At 29.4% G+C, this 20108-nt stretch overlaps 3 long non-coding RNA genes across 5 annotated transcripts; all 3 read left to right on the top strand.

Moving 5' to 3' along the window:
- Positions 1-413: 413 nt before the first annotated feature.
- LOC117133420 lies at positions 414-3435 on the top strand. Its single transcript, XR_004457208.1, has 2 exons — positions 414-2082; positions 2186-3435. It is a non-coding gene; the product is annotated as an uncharacterized LOC117133420 (long non-coding RNA).
- A 6995-nt stretch (positions 3436-10430) lies between these two features.
- On the top strand, positions 10431-11487 carry LOC117133675. The gene is made up of 2 exons (XR_004457615.1): positions 10431-11045; positions 11149-11487. It is a non-coding gene; the product is annotated as an uncharacterized LOC117133675 (long non-coding RNA).
- An 82-nt stretch (positions 11488-11569) lies between these two features.
- Positions 11570-19865, top strand: LOC117133674. Of its 3 annotated transcripts, none has more exons than XR_004457614.1 (4): positions 11570-13114; positions 13217-17261; positions 17364-19337; positions 19440-19865. It is a non-coding gene; the product is annotated as an uncharacterized LOC117133674 (long non-coding RNA). The 3 variants fall into 3 exon arrangements; XR_004457613.1 differs by having other exon boundaries at positions 13217-15188; positions 15292-17261; positions 17364-19864; XR_004457612.1 differs by having other exon boundaries at positions 17364-19864.
- The last annotated feature ends 243 nt before the right edge of the window (positions 19866-20108 follow it).

The raw sequence follows: 20108 nt of genomic DNA, 5'->3' as shown, positions 1-20108 counted from the left end.
TAATTTTTGTGTCATGTAAGTTGATTTTCAGTGATAAATATAATATCATACTTTTTTAATATTTTAATATTTTAAATGAATATCTAATAGCTCTATATATGACTGAAAATTTTGTAGGTGCCTCAAATATTTTTGCAAAATCCTCTTGTGAAGATAAAACAGATATTTCAAGTCAAGCACCTAGCCCTCAACTTGATATCCAAATAAAAAACCAAGTGCTTCATGATAAAAAAATTAAACCTCATGCTGCCAAAAATCCAATTGGATTTTGTCAAGAATGTGCACATCATTGTATTAGAAAAAAGAGGTTTATGCTAGAATGCCGAAACTTTGCTTGTTACTGTGATCATAGCAGATATAATCAGAGAATATGTAAAGGGTGGCAAAGATTATGGTGCATTAATTACTAAGATGTATTTTGGAATTCCAATATAAAATAAAGAAACCATTATATTATTTACCGTTCAATTTTAGTGTTTTTACTTCACGTATTTGTTATGTTAACTAGCTTGTAGGTTATGTATGGGTGCATATATATTTTTTTAAAAATCAGCATATTAAAATGGAATGATTATACATAAGTTACGGATTTTTATTCAAAATTTACGGTGGAGATATTACGATTTGGTAGTTAAGACAAATTTTAATGTCTCAAAAAATTCATAAGAAAACATTTTTAATAGTTAAAATAATGAAAATCTAGAGCTTACAAGTCTGAACTCTTGTATAAGTTATATTTTTAAATCTAATAAAATATATATATTCTTTATAGAGAAATTATAACACATGGCTGGATAAATTTTGGATGGATGTTACAAAAACCAATAATCATATGATGATCGTGAAGAGTAAATAAATCACCAATAATCAACAGACGATCCAAAATTAATGTCAAGACACCAAATGAAAGCCTCTGACAAAAACTATCAAGACATGGTAATAAGTCTTGAAATACTTGTCTGTAAGGTCATAAATCGGTCAAATTGCACCAATTGAAAGATGAAATTTGCCGAGTCTAACTACCGATTTAAGGCGCTTATCAGTGTGCCACATACCAGTCTGGAACCCGTCCCAGAACCTAGACATTCGGTTAGAATATTAATTGTTTTCCTATAACCTCTGGAATTGAAAACCTTGCCCATCAGATTCTCCTTGATTCAAGTGGTCAAATAATGAACGGTCAACGCTGTTGAGTTTCTGGAACTGTATAGTTTCCACTGTAATTCTGAATCAAACATGAAATCATCAATGATTTGCTAAATCTCTTTGACGGTGGAACATTTTGAAAGTAAAAAAGTAGAAGCTTACAAAATCATTTAAAACAAGCTATAATGCGACCATAAATTTTCAAAACTAAAACCAATAAAGTGTAATTATTAAAATACTAGAAATCACATTTATTTATTGGCAAAATCCAAAAAAGGTGAATAGTGATAAACAAAAGTTCAGCAATTTTAATCCTAATCCGCAAAGGAGGCTGTAGAAAAAGTCTAGGGGGGGAGGCGCTGAAACGAGTATAAATATTGAAAATTTTGATGGAAAATACATATTTTGGGCTTCAAATTGAATTGATTCACTTGATGAAAACATAACGTCGTTTTTATTCGTCTGCAAGGTGGTCCTTCTATTTTACAATATTTACAAAAATCACTTTAAACTTTTCAAACTGATCATAAATCTCCGTGAACTGTACATATTCAAACTTTTAATTTCATCATAATAACACAATCATTTTTACTATGTGTACATACATTTGGGCATTGCACAGTCTCATTACAGTTTTTAACATTTCACAATACAAAAAAATAAGTAACTGTAGTTCCACATAGTTTCGTAAAAGTATCTAAGAGTTAGGAGTTTCTTTTGTGCTTATTAATATCACAAACTATAACTTAAAACATTGTTTTTTCATAACATTTGTGAAAACCTATATAAATAGGAAGGCATCAAACTGTTTAAACATCACAACAAAATATCAAAACAAATAGATTTAAAAATCGGTAATTCTTAACTACTACTAAATTTCCAAAAAGATGAAATCTGGTGTTTTATTTGCAACTCTTCTAGTAATTTTTGTGTCATGTAAGTTGATTTTCAGTGATAAATATAATATCATACTTTTTTAAAATCTTTAATATTTTAAATGAATATCTAATAGCTCTATATATGACTGAAAATTTTGTAGGTGCCTCAAATATTTTTGCAAAATCCTCTTGTGAAGATAAAACAGATATTTCAAGTCAAGCACCTAGCCCTCAACTTGATATCCAAATAAAAAACCAAGTGCTTCATGATAAAAAAATTAAACCTCATGCTGCCAATAATCCAATTGGATTTTGTCAAGAATGTGCACATCATTGTATTAGAAAGAAGAGGTTTATGCTAGAATGCCGAAACTTTGCTTGTTACTGTGATCATAGCAGATATAATCAGAGAATATGTAAAGGGTGGCAAAGATTATGGTGCATTAATTACTAAGATGTATTTTGGAATTCCAATATAAAATAAAGAAACCATTATATTATTTACTGTTCAATTTTAGTGTTTTTACTTCACGTATTTGTTACGTTAACTAGCTTGTAGGTTATGTATGGGTGCATATATATTTTTTTTTAAAATCAGCATATTAAAATGGAATGATTATACATAAGTTACGGATTTTTATTCAAAATTTACGGTGGAGATATTACGATTTGGTAGTTAAGACAAATTTTAATGTCTCAAAAAATTCATAAGAAAACATTTTTAATAGTTAAAATAATGAAATCTAGAGCTTACAAGTCTGAACTCTTGTATAAGTTATATTTTTAAATCTAATAAAAAATATATATTCTTTATAGAGAAATTATAACACATGGCTGGATAAATTTTGGATGGATGTTACAAAAAACAATAATCATATGATGATCGTGAAGAGTAAATAAATCACCAATAATCAACAGACGATCCAAAATTAATGTCAAGACACCAAATGAAAGCCTCTGACAAAAACTATCAAGACATGGTAATAAGTCTTGAAATACTTGTCTGTAAGGTCATAAATCGGTCAAATTGCACCAATTGAAAGATGAAATTTGCCGAGTCTAACTACCGATTTAAGGCGTTTATCAGTGTGCCACATACCAGTCTGGAACCCGTCCCAGAACCTAGACATTCGGTTAGAATATTAATTGTTTTCCTATAACCTCTGGAATTGAAAACCTTGCCCATCAGATTCTCCTTGATTCAAGTGGTCAAATAATGAACGGTCAACGCTGTTGAGTTTCTGGAACTGTATAGTTTCCACTGTAATTCTGAATCAAACATGAAATCATGAATGATTTGCCAAATCTCTTTGACGGTGGAACATTTTGAAAGTAAAAAAGTAGAAGCTTACAAAATCATTTAAAACAAGCTATAATGCGACCATAAATTTTCAAAACTAAAACCAATAAAGTAATTATTAAAATACTAGAAATCACATTTATTGGCAAAATCCAAAAAAGGTGAATAGTGATAAACAAAAGTTCAGCAATTTTAATCCTAATCCAACAGACGATCCAAAATTAATGTCAAGACACCAAATGAAAGCCTCTGACAAAAACTATCAAGACATGGTAATTAAGTCTTGAAATACTTGTCTGTAAGGTCATAAATCGGTCAATGCACCAATTGAAAGATGAAATTTGCCGAGTCTAACTACCGATTTAAGGCGCTTATCAGTGTGCCACATACCAGTTGGGAACCCGTCCCAGAACCTAGACATTCGGTTAGAATATTAATGTTTTCTATAACCTCTGGAATTGAAAAACCTTGCCCATCAGATTCTCTTGATTCAAGTGGTCAAATAATGAACGGTCAACGCTGTTGAGTTTCTGGAACTGTATAGTTTCCACTGTAATTCTGAATCAAACATGAAATCATCAATGATTTGCTAAATCTCTTTGACGGTGGAACATTTTGAAAGTAAAAAAGTAGAAGCTTACAAAATCATTTAAAACAAGCTATAATGCGACCATAAATTTCAAAACTAAACCAATAAAGTGTAATTATTAAAATACTAGAAATCACATTTATTATTGGCAAAATCCAAAAAGGGTGAATAGTGATAAACAAAAGTTCAGCAATTTTAATCCTAATCCGCAAAGGAGGCTGTAGAAAAAGTCTAGGGGGGGGGAGGCGCTGTGAAACGAGTATAAATATTGAAATTTTGATGGAAAATACATATTTTGGGCTTCAAATTGAATTGATTCACTTTGATGAAAAACATAACGTCGTTTTATTCGTCTGCAAGGTGTCCTTCTATTTTACAATATTTACAAAAATCACTTTAAACTTTTCAAACTGATCATAATCTCCGGAACTGTACATATTCAAACTTTTAATTTCATCATAATAACACAATCATTTTTACTATGTGTACATACATTTGGGCATTGCACAGTCTCATTACAGTTTTTAACATTTCACAATACAAAAAAAATAAGTAACTGTAGTTCCACATAGTTTCGTAAAAGTATCTAAGAGTTAGGAGTTTCTTTTGTGCTTTTTAATATCACAAACTGTAACTTAAAACATTGTTTTTTCATAACATTTGTGAAAACCTATATAAATAGGAAGGCATCAAACTTTTTAAACATCACAACAAAATATCAAAACAAATAGATTAAAATCGGTAATTCTTAACTACTACTAAATTTCCAAAAAGATGAAATCTGGTGTTTTATTTGCAACTCTTCTAGTAATTTTTGTGTCATGTAAGTTGATTTTCAGTGATAAATATAATATCATACTTTTTTAAAATCTTAATATTTTAAATGAATATCTAATAGCTCTATATATGACTGAAATTTTGTAGGTGCCTCAAATATTTTTGCAAAATCCTCTGTGTGAGATAAAACAGATATTTCAAGTCAAGCACCTAGCCCTCAACTTGATATCCAAATAAAAAACCAAGTGCTTCATGATAAAAAAATTAAACCTCATGCTGCCAATAATCCAATTGGATTTTGTCAAGAATGTGCACATCATTGTATTAGAAAGAAGAGGTTTATGCTAGAATGCCGAAACTTTGCTTGTTACTGTGATCATAGCAGATATAATCAGAGAATATGTAAAGGGTGGCAAAGATTATGGTGCATTAATTACTAAGATGTATTTTGGAATTCCAATATAAAATAAAGAAACCATTATATTATTTACTGTTCAATTTTAGTGTTTTTACTTCACGTATTTGTTACGTTAACTAGCTTGTAGGTTATGTATGGGTGCATATATATTTTTAAAAAAAAATCAGCATATTAAAATGGAATGATTATACATAAGTTACGGATTTTTATTCAAAATTTACGGTGGAGATATTACGATTTGGTAGTTAAGACAAATTTTAATGTCTCAAAAAATTCATAAGAAAACATTTTTAATAGTTAAAATATTGAAAATCTAGAGCTTACAAGTCTGAACTCTTGTATAAGTTATATTTTAAATCTAATAAAATATATATATTCTTTATAGAGAAATTATAAACCATGGCTGGATAAAATTTGGATGGATGTTACAAAAAACAATAATCATATGATGATCGTGAAGAGTAAATAAATCACCAATAATCAACAGACGATCCAAAATTAATGTCAAGACACCAAATGAAAGCCTCTGACAAAAACTATCAAGACATGGTAATAAGTCTTGAAATACTTGTCTGTAAGGTCATAAATCGGTCAAATTGCACCAATTGAAAGATGAAATTTGCCGAGTCTAACTACCGATTTAAGGCGCTTATCAGTGTGCCACATACCAGTCTGGAACCCGTCCCAGAACCTAGACATTCGGTTAGAATATTAATTGTTTTCCTATAACCTCTGGAATTGAAAACCTTGCCCATCAGATTCTCCTTGATTCAAGTGGTCAAATAATGAACGGTCAACGCTGTTGAGTTTCTGGAACTGTATAGTTTCCACTGTAATTCTGAATCAAACATGAAATCATCAATGATTTGCTAAATCTCTTTGACGGTGGAACATTTTGAAAGTAAAAAGTAGAAGCTTACAAAATCATTTAAAACAAGCTATAATGCGACCATAAATTTTCAAAACTAAAACCAATAAAGTGTAATTATAAAATACTAGAAATCACATATTTATTGGCAAAATCCAAAAAAGTGTGAATAGTGATAAACAAAAGTTTAGCAATTTTAATCCTAATCCGCAAAGGAGGCTGTAGAAAAAGTCTAGGGGGGGGAGGCGCTGAAACGAGTATAAATATTGAAACTTTTGATGGAAAATACATATTTTGGGCTTCAAATTGAATTGATTCACTTGATGAAAACATAACGTCGTTTTTATTCGTCTGCAAGGTGGTCCTTCTATTTTACAATATTTACAAAAATCACTTTAAACTTTTCAAACTGATCATAAATCTCCGTGAACTGTACATATTCAAACTTTTAATTTCATCATAATAACACAATCATTTTTACTATGTGTACATACATTTGGGCATTGCACAGTCTCATTACAGTTTTTAACATTTCACAATACAAAAAAATAAGTAACTGTAGTTCCACATAGTTTCGTAAAAGTATCTAAGAGTTAGGAGTTTCTTTTGTGCTTATTAATATCACAAACTGTAACTTTAAAACATTGTTTTTTCATAACATTTGTGAAAACCTATATAAATAGGAAGGCATCAAACTTTTTAAACATCACAACAAAATATCAAAACAAATAGATTTAAAAATCGGTAATTCTTAACTACTACTAAATTTCCAAAAAGATGAAATCTGGTGTTTTATTTGCAACTCTTCTAGTAATTTTTGTGTCATGTAAGTTGATTTTCAGTGATAAATATAATATCATACTTTTTAATATCTTTAATATTTTAAATGAATATCTAATAGCTCTATATATGACTGAAAATTTTGTAGGTGCCTCAAATATTTTGCAAAATCCTCTTGTGAAGATAAACAGATATTTCAAGTCAAGCACCTAGCCCTCAACTTGATATCCAAATAAAAAACCAAGTGCTTCATGATAAAAAAATTAAACCTCATGCTGCCAATAATCCAATTGGATTTTGTCAAGAATGTGCACATCATTGTATTAGAAAGAAGAGGTTTATGCTAGAATGCCGAAACTTTGCTTGTTACTGTGATCATAGCAGATATAATCAGAGAATATGTAAAGGGTGGCAAAGATTATGGTGCATTAATTACTAAGATGTATTTTGGAATTCCAATATAAAATAAAGAAACCATTATATTATTTACTGTTCAATTTTAGTGTTTTTACTTCACGTATTTGTTACGTTAACTAGCTTGTAGGTTATGTATGGGTGCATATATATTTTTAAAAAAATCAGCATATTAAAATGGAATGATTATACATAACTTACAGATTTTTATTCAAAATTTACGGTGGAGATATTACGATTTGGTAGTTAAGACAAATTTTAATGTCTCAAAAAATTCATAAGAAAACATTTTTAATAGTTAAAATAATGAAAATCTAGAGCTTACAAGTCTGAACTCTTGTATAAGTTATATTTTTAAATCTAAAAATATATATATTCTTTATAGAGAAATTATAACACATGGCTGGATAAATTTTGGATGGATGTTAAAAAAACCAATAATCATATGATGATCGTGAAGAGTAAATAAATCACCAATAATCAACAGACGATCCAAAATTAATGTCAAGACACCAAATGAAAGCCTCTGACAAAAACTATCAAGACATGGTAATAAGTCTTGAAATACTTGTCTGTAAGGTCATAAATCGGTCAAATTGCACCAATTGAAAGATGAAATTTGCGAGTCTAACTACCGATTTAAGGCGCTTATCAGTGTGCCACATACCAGTCTGGAACCCGTCCCAGAACCTAGACATTCGGTTAGAATATTAATTGTTTTCCTATAACCTCTGGAATTGAAAACCTTGCCCATCAGATTCTCCTTGATTCAAGTGGTCAAATAATGACGGTCAACGCTGTTGAGTTTCTGGAACTGTATAGTTTCCACTGTAATTCTGAATCAAACATGAAATCATGAATGATTTGCTAAATCTCTTTGACGGTGGAACATTTTGAAAGTAAAAAAGTAGAAGCTTACAAAATCATTTAAAACAAGCTATAATGCGACCATAAATTTTCAAAACTAAAACCAATAAAGTGTAATTATTAAAATACTAGAAATCACATTTATTTATTGGCAAAATCCAAAAAGGTGAATAGTGATAAAACAAAAGTTCAGCATTTTAATCCTAATCCGCAAAGGAGGCTGTAGAAAAAGTCTGGGGGGGGGGGGAGGCGCGCTGAACGAGATAAATATTGAAAATTTTGATGGAAAATACATATTTGGGCTTCAAATTGAATTGATTCACTTGATGAAAACATAACGTCGTTTTTATTCGTCTGCAAGGTGGTCCTTCTATTTATTTTGGGCTTCAAATTGAATTGATTCACTTGATGAAAACATAACGTCGTTTTTATTCGTCTGCAAGGTGGTCCTTCTATTTTACAATATTTACAAAAATCACTTTAAACTTTTCAAAATGATCATAAATCTCCGTGAACTGTACATATTCAAACTTTTAATTTCATCATAATAACACAATCATTTTTACTATGTGTACATACATTTGGGCATTGCACAGTCTCATTACAGTTTTTAACATTTCACAATACAAAAAATAAGTAACTGTAGTTCCACATAGTTTCGTAAAAGTATCTAAGAGTTAGGAGTTTCTTTTGTGCTTATTAATATCACAAACTGTAACACATATTTTGGGCTTCAAATTGAATTGATTCACTTGATGAAAACATAACGTCGTTTTTATTCGTCTGCAAGTGGTCCTTCTATTTTACAATATTTTACAAAAATCACTTTAAACTTTTCAAACTGATCATAAATCTCGTGAACTGTACATATTCAAACTTTTAATTTCATCATAATAACACAATCATTTTTACTATGTGTACATACATTTGGGCATTGCACAGTCTCATTACAGTTTTTAACATTTCACAATACAAAAAATAAGTAACTGTAGTTCCACATAGTTTCGTAAAAGTATCTAAGAGTTAGGAGTTTCTTTTGTGCTTATTAATATCACAAACTGTAACTTAAAACATTGTTTTTCATAACATTTGTGAAAACCTATATAAATAGGAAGCATCAAACTTTTTAAACATCACAACAAAATATCAAAACAAATAGATTTAAAAATCGGTAATTCTTAACTACTACTAAATTCCAAAAAGATGAAATCTGGTGTTTTATTTGCAACTCTTCTAGTAATTTTTGTGTCATGTAAGTTGATTTTCAGTGATAAATATAATATCATACTTTTTAATATCTTTAATATTTTAAATGAATATCTAATAGCTCATATATGACTGAAAATTTTGTAGGTGCCTCAAATATTTTTGCAAAATCCTCTTGTGAAGATAAACAGATATTTCAAGTCAAGCACCTAGCCCTCAACTTGATATCCATAGGTTATGTATGGGTGCATATATATTTTTAAAAAAATCAGCATATTAAAATGGAATGATTATACATAAGTTACGGATTTTTATTCAAAATTTACGGTGGAGATATTACGATTTGGTAGTTAAGACAAATTTTAATGTCTCAAAAAATTCATAAGAAAACATTTTTAATAGTTAAAATAATGAAAATCTAGAGCTTACAAGTCTGAACTCTTGTATAAGTTATATTTTTAAATCTAATAAAATATATATATTCTTTATAGAGAAATTATAACACAGGCTGGATAAATTTTGGATGGATGTTACAAAAACCAATAATCATATGATGATCGTGAAGAGTAAATAAATCACCAATAATCAACAGACGATCCAAAATTAATGTCAAGACACCAAATGAAAGCCTCTGACAAAAACTATCAAGACATGGTAATAAGTCTTGAAATACTTGTCTGTAAGGTCATAAATCGGTCAAATTGCACCAATTGAAAGATGAAATTTGCCGAGTCTAACTACCGATTTAAGGCGCTTATCAGTGTACCACATACCAGTCTGGAACCCGTCCCAGAACCTAGACATTCGGTTAGAATATTAATTGTTTTCCTATAACCTCTGGAATTGAAAACCTTGCCCATCAGATTCTCCTTGATTCAAGTGGTCAAATAATGAACGGTCAACGCTGTTGAGTTTCTGGAACTGTATAGTTTCCACTGTAATTCTGAATCAAACATGAAATCATCAATGATTTGCTAAATCTCTTTGACGGTGGAACATTTTGAAAGTAAAAAAGTAGAAGCTTACAAAATCATTTAAAACAAGCTATAATGCGACCATAAATTTCAAAACTAAACCAATAAAGTGTAATTATTAAAATACTAGAAATCACATTTATTTATTGGCAAAATCCAAAAAAGGTGAATAGTGATAAACAAAAGTTCAGCAATTTTAATCCTAATCCGCAAAGGAGGCTGTAGAAAAAGTCTGGGGGGGGGGGGAGGCGCTGAAACGAGTATAAATATTGAACATTTTGATGGAAAATACATATTTTGGGCTTCAAATTGAATTGATTCACTTGATGAAAACATAACGTCGTTTTTATTCGTCTGCAAGGTGGTCCTTCTATTTTACAATATTTACAAAAATCACTTTAAACTTTTCAAACTGATCATAAATCTCCGTGAACTGTACATATTCAAACTTTTAATTTCATCATAATAACACAATCATTTTTACTATGTGTACATACATTTGGGCATTGCACAGTCTCATTACAGTTTTTAACATTTCACAATACAAAAAAATAAGTAACTGTAGTTCCACATAGTTTCGTAAAAGTATCTAAGAGTTAGGAGTTTCTTTTGTGCTTATTAATATCACAAACTGTAACTTAAAACATTGTTTTTTCATAACATTTGTGAAAACCTATATAAATAGGAAGGCATCAAACTTTTTAAACATCACAACAAAATATCAAAACAAATAGATTTAAAAATCGGTAATTCTTAACTACTACTAAATTTCCAAAAAGATGAAATCTGGTGTTTTATTTGCAACTCTTCTAGTAATTTTTGTGTCATGTAAGTTGATTTTCAGTGATAAATATAATATCATACTTTTTTAATATCTTTAATATTTTAAATGAATATCTAATAGCTCTATATATGACTGAAAATTTTGTAGGTGCCTCAAATATTTTTGCAAAATCCTCTTGTGAAGATAAAACAGATATTTCAAGTCAAGCACCTAGCCCTCAACTTGATATCCAAATAAAAAACCAAGTGCTTCATGATAAAAAAATTAAACCTCATGCTGCCAATAATCCAATTGGATTTTGTCAAGAATGTGCACATCATTGTATTAGAAAGAAGAGGTTTATGCTAGAATGCCGAAACTTTGCTTGTTACTGTGATCATAGCAGATATAATCAGAGAATATGTAAAGGGTGGCAAAGATTATGGTGCATTAATTACTAAGATGTATTTTGGAATTCCAATATAAAATAAAGAAACCATTATATTATTTACTGTTCAATTTTAGTGTTTTTACTTCACGTATTTGTTACGTTAACTAGCTTGTAGGTTATGTATGGGTGCATATATATTTTAAAAAATCAGCATATTAAAATGGAATGATTATACATAAGTTACGGATTTTTATTCAAAATTTACGGTGGAGATATTACGATTTGGTAGTTAAGACAAATTTTAATGTCTCAAAAAATTCATAAGAAAACATTTTTAATAGTTAAAATAATGAAAATCTAGAGCTTACAAGTCTGAACTCTTGTATAAGTTATATTTTTAAATCTAATAAAATATATATATTCTTTATAGAGAAATTATAACACATGGCTGGATAAATTTTGGATGGATGTTACAAAAACCAATAATCATATGATGATCGTGAAGAGTAAATAAATCACCAATAATCAACAGACGATCCAAAATTAATGTCAAGACACCAAATGAAAGCCTCTGACAAAAACTATCAAGACATGGTAATAAGTCTTGAAATACTTGTCTGTAAGGTCATAAATCGGTCAAATTGCACCAATTGAAAGATGAAATTTGCCGAGTCTAACTACCGATTTAAGGCGCTTATCAGTGTGCCACATACCAGTCTGGAACCCGTCCCAGAACCTAGACATTCGGTTAGAATATTAATTGTTTTCCTATAACCTCTGGAATTGAAAACCTTGCCCATCAGATTCTCCTTGATTCAAGTGGTCAAATAATGAACGGTCAACGCTGTTGAGTTTCTGGAACTGTATAGTTTCCACTGTAATTCTGAATCAAACATGAAATCATCAATGATTTGCTAAATCTCTTTGACGGTGGAACATTTTGAAAGTAAAAAAGTAGAAGCTTACAAAATCATTTAAAACAAGCTATAATGCGACCATAAATTTTCAAAACTAAAACCAATAAAGTGTAATTATTAAAATACTAGAAATCACATTTATTTATTGGCAAAATCCAAAAAAGGTGAATAGTGATAAACAAAAGTTCAGCAATTTTAATCCTAATCCGCAAAGGAGGCTGTAGAAAAAGTCTGGGGGGGGGGGAGGCGCTGAAACGAGTATAAATATTGAACATTTTGATGGAAAATACATATTTTGGGCTTCAAATTGAATTGATTCACTTGATGAAAACATAACGTCGTTTTTATTCGTCTGCAAGGTGGTCCTTCTATTTTACAATATTTACAAAAATCACTTTAAACTTTTCAAACTGATCATAAATCTCCGTGAACTGTACATATTCAAACTTTTAATTTCATCATAATAACACAATCATTTTTACTATGTGTACATACATTTGGGCATTGCACAGTCTCATTACAGTTTTTAACATTTCACAATACAAAAAAATAAGTAACTGTAGTTCCACATAGTTTCGTAAAAGTATCTAAGAGTTAGGAGTTTCTTTTGTGCTTATTAATATCACAAACTGTAACTTAAAACATTGTTTTTTCATAACATTTGTGAAAACCTATATAAATAGGAAGGCATCAAACTTTTTAAACATCACAACAAAATATCAAAACAAATAGATTTAAAAATCGGTAATTCTTAACTACTACTAAATTTCCAAAAAGATGAAATCTGGTGTTTTATTTGCAACTCTTCTAGTAATTTTTGTGTCATGTAAGTTGATTTTCAGTGATAAATATAATATCATACTTTTTAATATCTTTAATATTTTAAATGAATATCTAATAGCTCTATATATGACTGAAAATTTTGTAGGTGCCTCAAATATTTTTGCAAAATCCTCTTGTGAAGATAAAACAGATATTTCAAGTCAAGCACCTAGCCCTCAACTTGATATCCAAATAAAAAACCAAGTGCTTCATGATAAAAAAATTAAACCTCATGCTGCCAATAATCCAATTGGATTTTGTCAAGAATGTGCACATCATTGTATTAGAAAGAAGAGGTTTATGCTAGAATGCCGAAACTTTGCTTGTTACTGTGATCATAGCAGATATAATCAGAGAATATGTAAAGGGTGGCAAAGATTATGGTGCATTAATTACTAAGATGTATTTTGGAATTCCAATATAAAATAAAGAAACCATTATATTATTTACTGTTCAATTTTAGTGTTTTTACTTCACGTATTTGTTACGTTAACTAGCTTGTAGGTTATGTATGGGTGCATATATATTTTTAAAAAAATCAGCATATTAGAATGGAATGATTATACATAAGTTACGGATTTTTATTCAAAATTTACGGTGGAGATATTACGATTTGGTAGTTAAGACAAATTTTAATGTCTCAAAAAATTCATAAGAAAACATTTTTAATAGTTAAAATAATGAAAATCTAGAGCTTACAAGTCTGAACTCTTGTATAAGTTATATTTTTAAATCTAATAAAATATATATATTCTTTATAGAGAAATTATAACACATGGCTGGATAAATTTTGGATGGATGTTACAAAAACCAATAATCATATGATGATCGTGAAGAGTAAATAAATCACCAATAATCAACAGACGATCCAAAATTAATGTCAAGACACCAAATGAAAGCCTCTGACAAAAACTATCAAGACATGGTAATAAGTCTTGAAATACTTGTCTGTAAGGTCATAAATCGGTCAAATTGCACCAATTGAAAGATGAAATTTGCCGAGTCTAACTACCGATTTAAGGCGCTTATCAGTGTGCCACATACCAGTCTGGAACCCGTCCCAGAACCTAGACATTCGGTTAGAATATTAATTGTTTTCCTATAACCTCTGGAATTGAAAACCTTGCCCATCAGATTCTCCTTGATTCAAGTGGTCAAATAATGAACGGTCAACGCTGTTGAGTTTCTGGAACTGTATAGTTTCCACTGTAATTCTGAATCAAACATGAAATCATCAATGATTTGCTAAATCTCTTTGACGGTGGAACATTTTGAAAGTAAAAAAGTAGAAGCTTACAAAATCATTTAAAACAAGCTATAATGCGACCATAAATTTTCAAAACTAAAACCAATAAAGTGTAATTATTAAAATACTAGAAATCACATTTATTTATTGGCAAAATCCAAAAAAGGTGAATAGTGATAAACAAAAGTTCAGCAATTTTAATCCTAATCCGCAAAGGAGGCTGTAGAAAAAGTCTGGGGGGGGGGGGGGGAGGCGCTGAAACGAGTATAAATATTGAACATTTTGATGGAAAATACATATTTTGGGCTTCAAATTGAATTGATTCACTTGATGAAAACATAACGTCGTTTTTATTCGTCTGCAAGGTGGTCCTTCTATTTTACAATATTTACAAAAATCACTTTAAACTTTTCAAACTGATCATAAATCTCCGTGAACTGTACATATTCAAACTTTTAATTTCATCATAATAACACAATCATTTTTACTATGTGTACATACATTTGGGCATTGCACAGTCTCATTACAGTTTTTAACATTTCACAATACAAAAAAATAAGTAACTGTAGTTCCACATAGTTTCGTAAAAGTATCTAAGAGTTAGGAGTTTCTTTTGTGCTTATTAATATCACAAACTGTAACTTAAAACATTGTTTTTTCATAACATTTGTGAAAACCTATATAAATAGGAAGGCATCAAACTTTTTAAACATCACAACAAAATATCAAAACAAATAGATTTAAAAATCGGTAATTCTTAACTACTACTAAATTTCCAAAAAGATGAAATCTGGTGTTTTATTTGCAACTCTTCTAGTAATTTTTGTGTCATGTAAGTTGATTTTCAGTGATAAATATAATATCATACTTTTTTAATATCTTTAATATTTTAAATGAATATCTAATAGCTCTATATATGACTGAAAATTTTGTAGGTGCCTCAAATATTTTTGCAAAATCCTCTTGTGAAGATAAAACAGATATTTCAAGTCAAGCACCTAGCCCTCAACTTGATATCCAAATAAAAAACCAAGTGCTTCATGATAAAAAAATTAAACCTCATGCTGCCAATAATCCAATTGGATTTTGTCAAGAATGTGCACATCATTGTATTAGAAAGAAGAGGTTTATGCTAGAATGCCGAAACTTTGCTTGTTACTGTGATCATAGCAGATATAATCAGAGAATATGTAAAGGGTGGCAAAGATTATGGTGCATTAATTACTAAGATGTATTTTGGAATTCCAATATAAAATAAAGAAACCATTATATTATTTACTGTTCAATTTTAGTGTTTTTACTTCACGTATTTGTTACGTTAACTAGCTTGTAGGTTATGTATGGGTGCATATATATTTTAAAAAAAATCAGCATATTAAAATGGAATGATTATACATAAGTTACAGATTTTTATTCAAAATTTACGGTGGAGATATTACGATTTGGTAGTTAAGACAAATTTTAATGTCTCAAAAAATTCATAAGAAAACATTTTTAATAGTTAAAATAATGAAAATCTAGAGCTTACAAGTCTGAACTCTTGTATAAGTTATATTTTTAAATCTAATAAAATATATATATTCTTTATAGAGAAATTATAACACATGGCTGGATAAATTTTGGATGGATGTTACAAAAACCAATAATCATATGATGATCGTGAAGAGTAAATAAATCACCAATAATCAACAGACGATCCAAAATTAATGTCAAGACACCAAATGAAAGCCTCTGACAAAAACTATCAAGACATGGTAATAAGTCTTGAAATACTTGTCTGTAAGGTCATAAATCGGTCAAATTGCACCAATTGAAAGATGAAATTTGCCGAGTCTAACTACCGATTTAAGGCGCTTATCAGTGTGCCACATACCAGTCTGGAACCCGTCCCAGAACCTAGACATTCGGTTAGAATATTAATTGTTTTCCTATAACCTCTGGAATTGAAAACCTTGCCCATCAGATTCTCCTTGATTCAAGTGGTCAAATAATGAACGGTCAACGCTGTTGAGTTTCTGGAACTGTATAGTTTCCACTGTAATTCTGAATCAAACATGAAATCATCAATGATTTGCTAAATCTCTTTGACGGTGGAACATTTTGAAAGTAAAAAAGTAGAAGCTTACAAAATCATTTAAAACAAGCTATAATGCGACCATAAATTTTCAAAACTAAAACCAATAAAGTGTAATTATTAAAATACTAGAAATCACATTTATTTATTGGCAAAATCCAAAAAAGGTGAATAGTGATAAACAAAAGTTCAGCAATTTTAATCCTAATCCGCAAAGGAGGCTGTAGAAAAAGTCTGGGGGGGGGGGGGAGGCGCTGAAACGAGTATAAATATTGAACATTTTGATGGAAAATACATATTTTGGGCTTCAAATTGAATTGATTCACTTGATGAAAACATAACGTCGTTTTTATTCGTCTGCAAGGTGGTCCTTCTATTTTACAATATTTACAAAAATCACTTTAAACTTTTCAAACTGATCATAAATCTCCGTGAACTGTACATATTCAAACTTTTAATTTCATCATAATAACACAATCATTTTTACTATGTGTACATACATTTGGGCATTGCACAGTCTCATTACAGTTTTTAACATTTCACAATACAAAAAAATAAGTAACTGTAGTTCCACATAGTTTCGTAAAAGTATCTAAGAGTTAGGAGTTTCTTTTGTGCTTATTAATATCACAAACTGTAACTTAAAACATTGTTTTTTCATAACATTTGTGAAAACCTATATAAATAGGAAGGCATCAAACTTTTTAAACATCACAACAAAATATCAAAACAAATAGATTTAAAAATCGGTAATTCTTAACTACTACTAAATTTCCAAAAAGATGAAATCTGGTGTTTTATTTGCAACTCTTCTAGTAATTTTTGTGTCATGTAAGTTGATTTTCAGTGATAAATATAATATCATACTTTTTAATATCTTTAATATTTTAAATGAATATCTAATAGCTCTATATATGACTGAAAATTTTGTAGGTGCCTCAAATATTTTTGCAAAATCCTCTTGTGAAGATAAAACAGATATTTCAAGTCAAGCACCTAGCCCTCAACTTGATATCCAAATAAAAAACCAAGTGCTTCATGATAAAAAAATTAAACCTCATGCTGCCAATAATCCAATTGGATTTTGTCAAGAATGTGCACATCATTGTATTAGAAAGAAGAGGTTTATGCTAGAATGCCGAAACTTTGCTTGTTACTGTGATCATAGCAGATATAATCAGAGAATATGTAAAGGGTGGCAAAGATTATGGTGCATTAATTACTAAGATGTATTTTGGAATTCCAATATAAAATAAAGAAACCATTATATTATTTACTGTTCAATTTTAGTGTTTTTACTTCACGTATTTGTTACGTTAACTAGCTTGTAGGTTATGTATGGGTGCATATATATTTTAAAAAAAAAATCAGCATATTAAAATGGAATGATTATACATAAGTTACGGATTTTTATTCAAAATTTACGGTGGAGATATTACGATTTGGTAGTTAAGACAAATTTTAATGTCTCAAAAAATTCATAAGAAAACATTTTTAATAGTTAAAATAATGAAAATCTAGAGCTTACAAGTCTGAACTCTTGTATAAGTTATATTTTTAAATCTAATAAAATATATATATTCTTTATAGAGAAATTATAACACATGGCTGGATAAATTTTGGATGGATGTTACAAAAACCAATAATCATATGATGATCGTGAAGAGTAAATAAATCACCAATAATCAACAGACGATCCAAAATTAATGTCAAGACACCAAATGAAAGCCTCTGACAAAAACTATCAAGACATGGTAATAAGTCTTGAAATACTTGTCTGTAAGGTCATAAATCGGTCAAATTGCACCAATTGAAAGATGAAATTTGCCGAGTCTAACTACCGATTTAAGGCGCTTATCAGTGTGCCACATACCAGTCTGGAACCCGTCCCAGAACCTAGACATTCGGTTAGAATATTAATTGTTTTCCTATAACCTCTGGAATTGAAAACCTTGCCCATCAGATTCTCCTTGATTCAAGTGGTCAAATAATGAACGGTCAACGCTGTTGAGTTTCTGGAACTGTATAGTTTCCACTGTAATTCTGAATCAAACATGAAATCATCAATGATTTGCTAAATCTCTTTGACGGTGGAACATTTTGAAAGTAAAAAAGTAGAAGCTTACAAAATCATTTAAAACAAGCTATAATGCGACCATAAATTTTCAAAACTAAAACCAATAAAGTGTAATTATTAAAATACTAGAAATCACATTTATTTATTGGCAAAATCCAAAAAAGGTGAATAGTGATAAACAAAAGTTCAGCAATTTTAATCCTAATCCGCAAAGGAGGCTGTAGAAAAAGTCTAGGGGGGGGGGGGGGAGGCGCTGAAACGAGTATAAATATTGAACATTTTGATGGAAAATACATATTTTGGGCTTCAAATTGAATTGATTCACTTGATGAAAACATAACGTCGTTTTTATTCGTCTGCAAGGTGGTCCTTCTATTTTACAATATTTACAAAAATCACTTTAAACTTTTCAAACTGATCATAAATCTCCGTGAACTGTACATATTCAAACTTTTAATTTCATCATAATAACACAATCATTTTTACTATGTGTACATACATTTGGGCATTGCACAGTCTCATTACAGTTTTTAACATTTCACAATACAAAAAAATAAGTAACTGTAGTTCCACATAGTTTCGTAAAAGTATCTAAGAGTTAGGAGTTTCTTTTGTGCTTATTAATATCACAAACTGTAACTTAAAACATTGTTTTTTCATAACATTTGTGAAAACCTATATAAATAGGAAGGCATCAAACTTTTTAAACATCACAACAAAATATCAAAACAAATAGATTTAAAAATCGGTAATTCTTAACTACTACTAAATTTCCAAAAAGATGAAATCTGGTGTTTTATTTGCAACTCTTCTAGTAATTTTTGTGTCATGTAAGTTGATTTTCAGTGATAAATATAATATCATACTTTTTAATATCTTTAATATTTTAAATGAATATCTAATAGCTCTATACATGACTGAAAATTTTGTAGGTACCTCAAATATTTTTGCAAAATCCTCTTGTGAAGATAAAACAGATATTTCAAGTCAAGCACCTAGCCCTCAACTTGATATCCAAATAAAAAAACAAGTGCTTCATGATAAAAAAAATTAAACCTCATGCTGCCAATAATCCAATTGGATTTTGTCAAGAATGTGCACATCATTGTATTAGAAAGAAGAGGTTTATGCTAGAATGCCGAAACTTTGCTTGTTACTGTGATCATAGCAGATATAATCAGAGAATATGTAAAGGGTGGCAAAGATTATGGTGCATTAATTACTAAGATGTATTTTGGAATTCCAATATAAAATAAAGAAACCATTATATTATTTACTGTTCAATTTTAGTGTTTTTACTTCACGTATTTGTTACGTTAACTAGCTTGTAGGTTATGTATGGGTGCATATATATTTTTTTTAAAAATCAGCATATTAAAATGGAATGATTATACATAAGTTACAGATTTTTATTCAAAATTTACGGTGGAGATATTACTGATTTGGTAGTTAAGACAAATTTTAATGTCTCAAAAAATTCAGAAGAAAACATTTTTAATAGTTAAAATAATGAAAATCTAGAGCTTACAAGTCTGAAATCTTGTATAAGTTATATTTTTAAATCTAATAAAATATATATATTCTTTATAGAGAAATTATAA

Source organism: Brassica rapa, chromosome A04, assembly GCF_000309985.2.
Source record: "Brassica rapa cultivar Chiifu-401-42 chromosome A04, CAAS_Brap_v3.01, whole genome shotgun sequence".
NCBI lineage: Eukaryota > Viridiplantae > Streptophyta > Magnoliopsida > Brassicales > Brassicaceae > Brassica > Brassica rapa.
The sequence above is the reverse complement of the archived record's forward strand: the minus strand, read 5'-3'. Positions and strand labels throughout refer to the sequence as shown.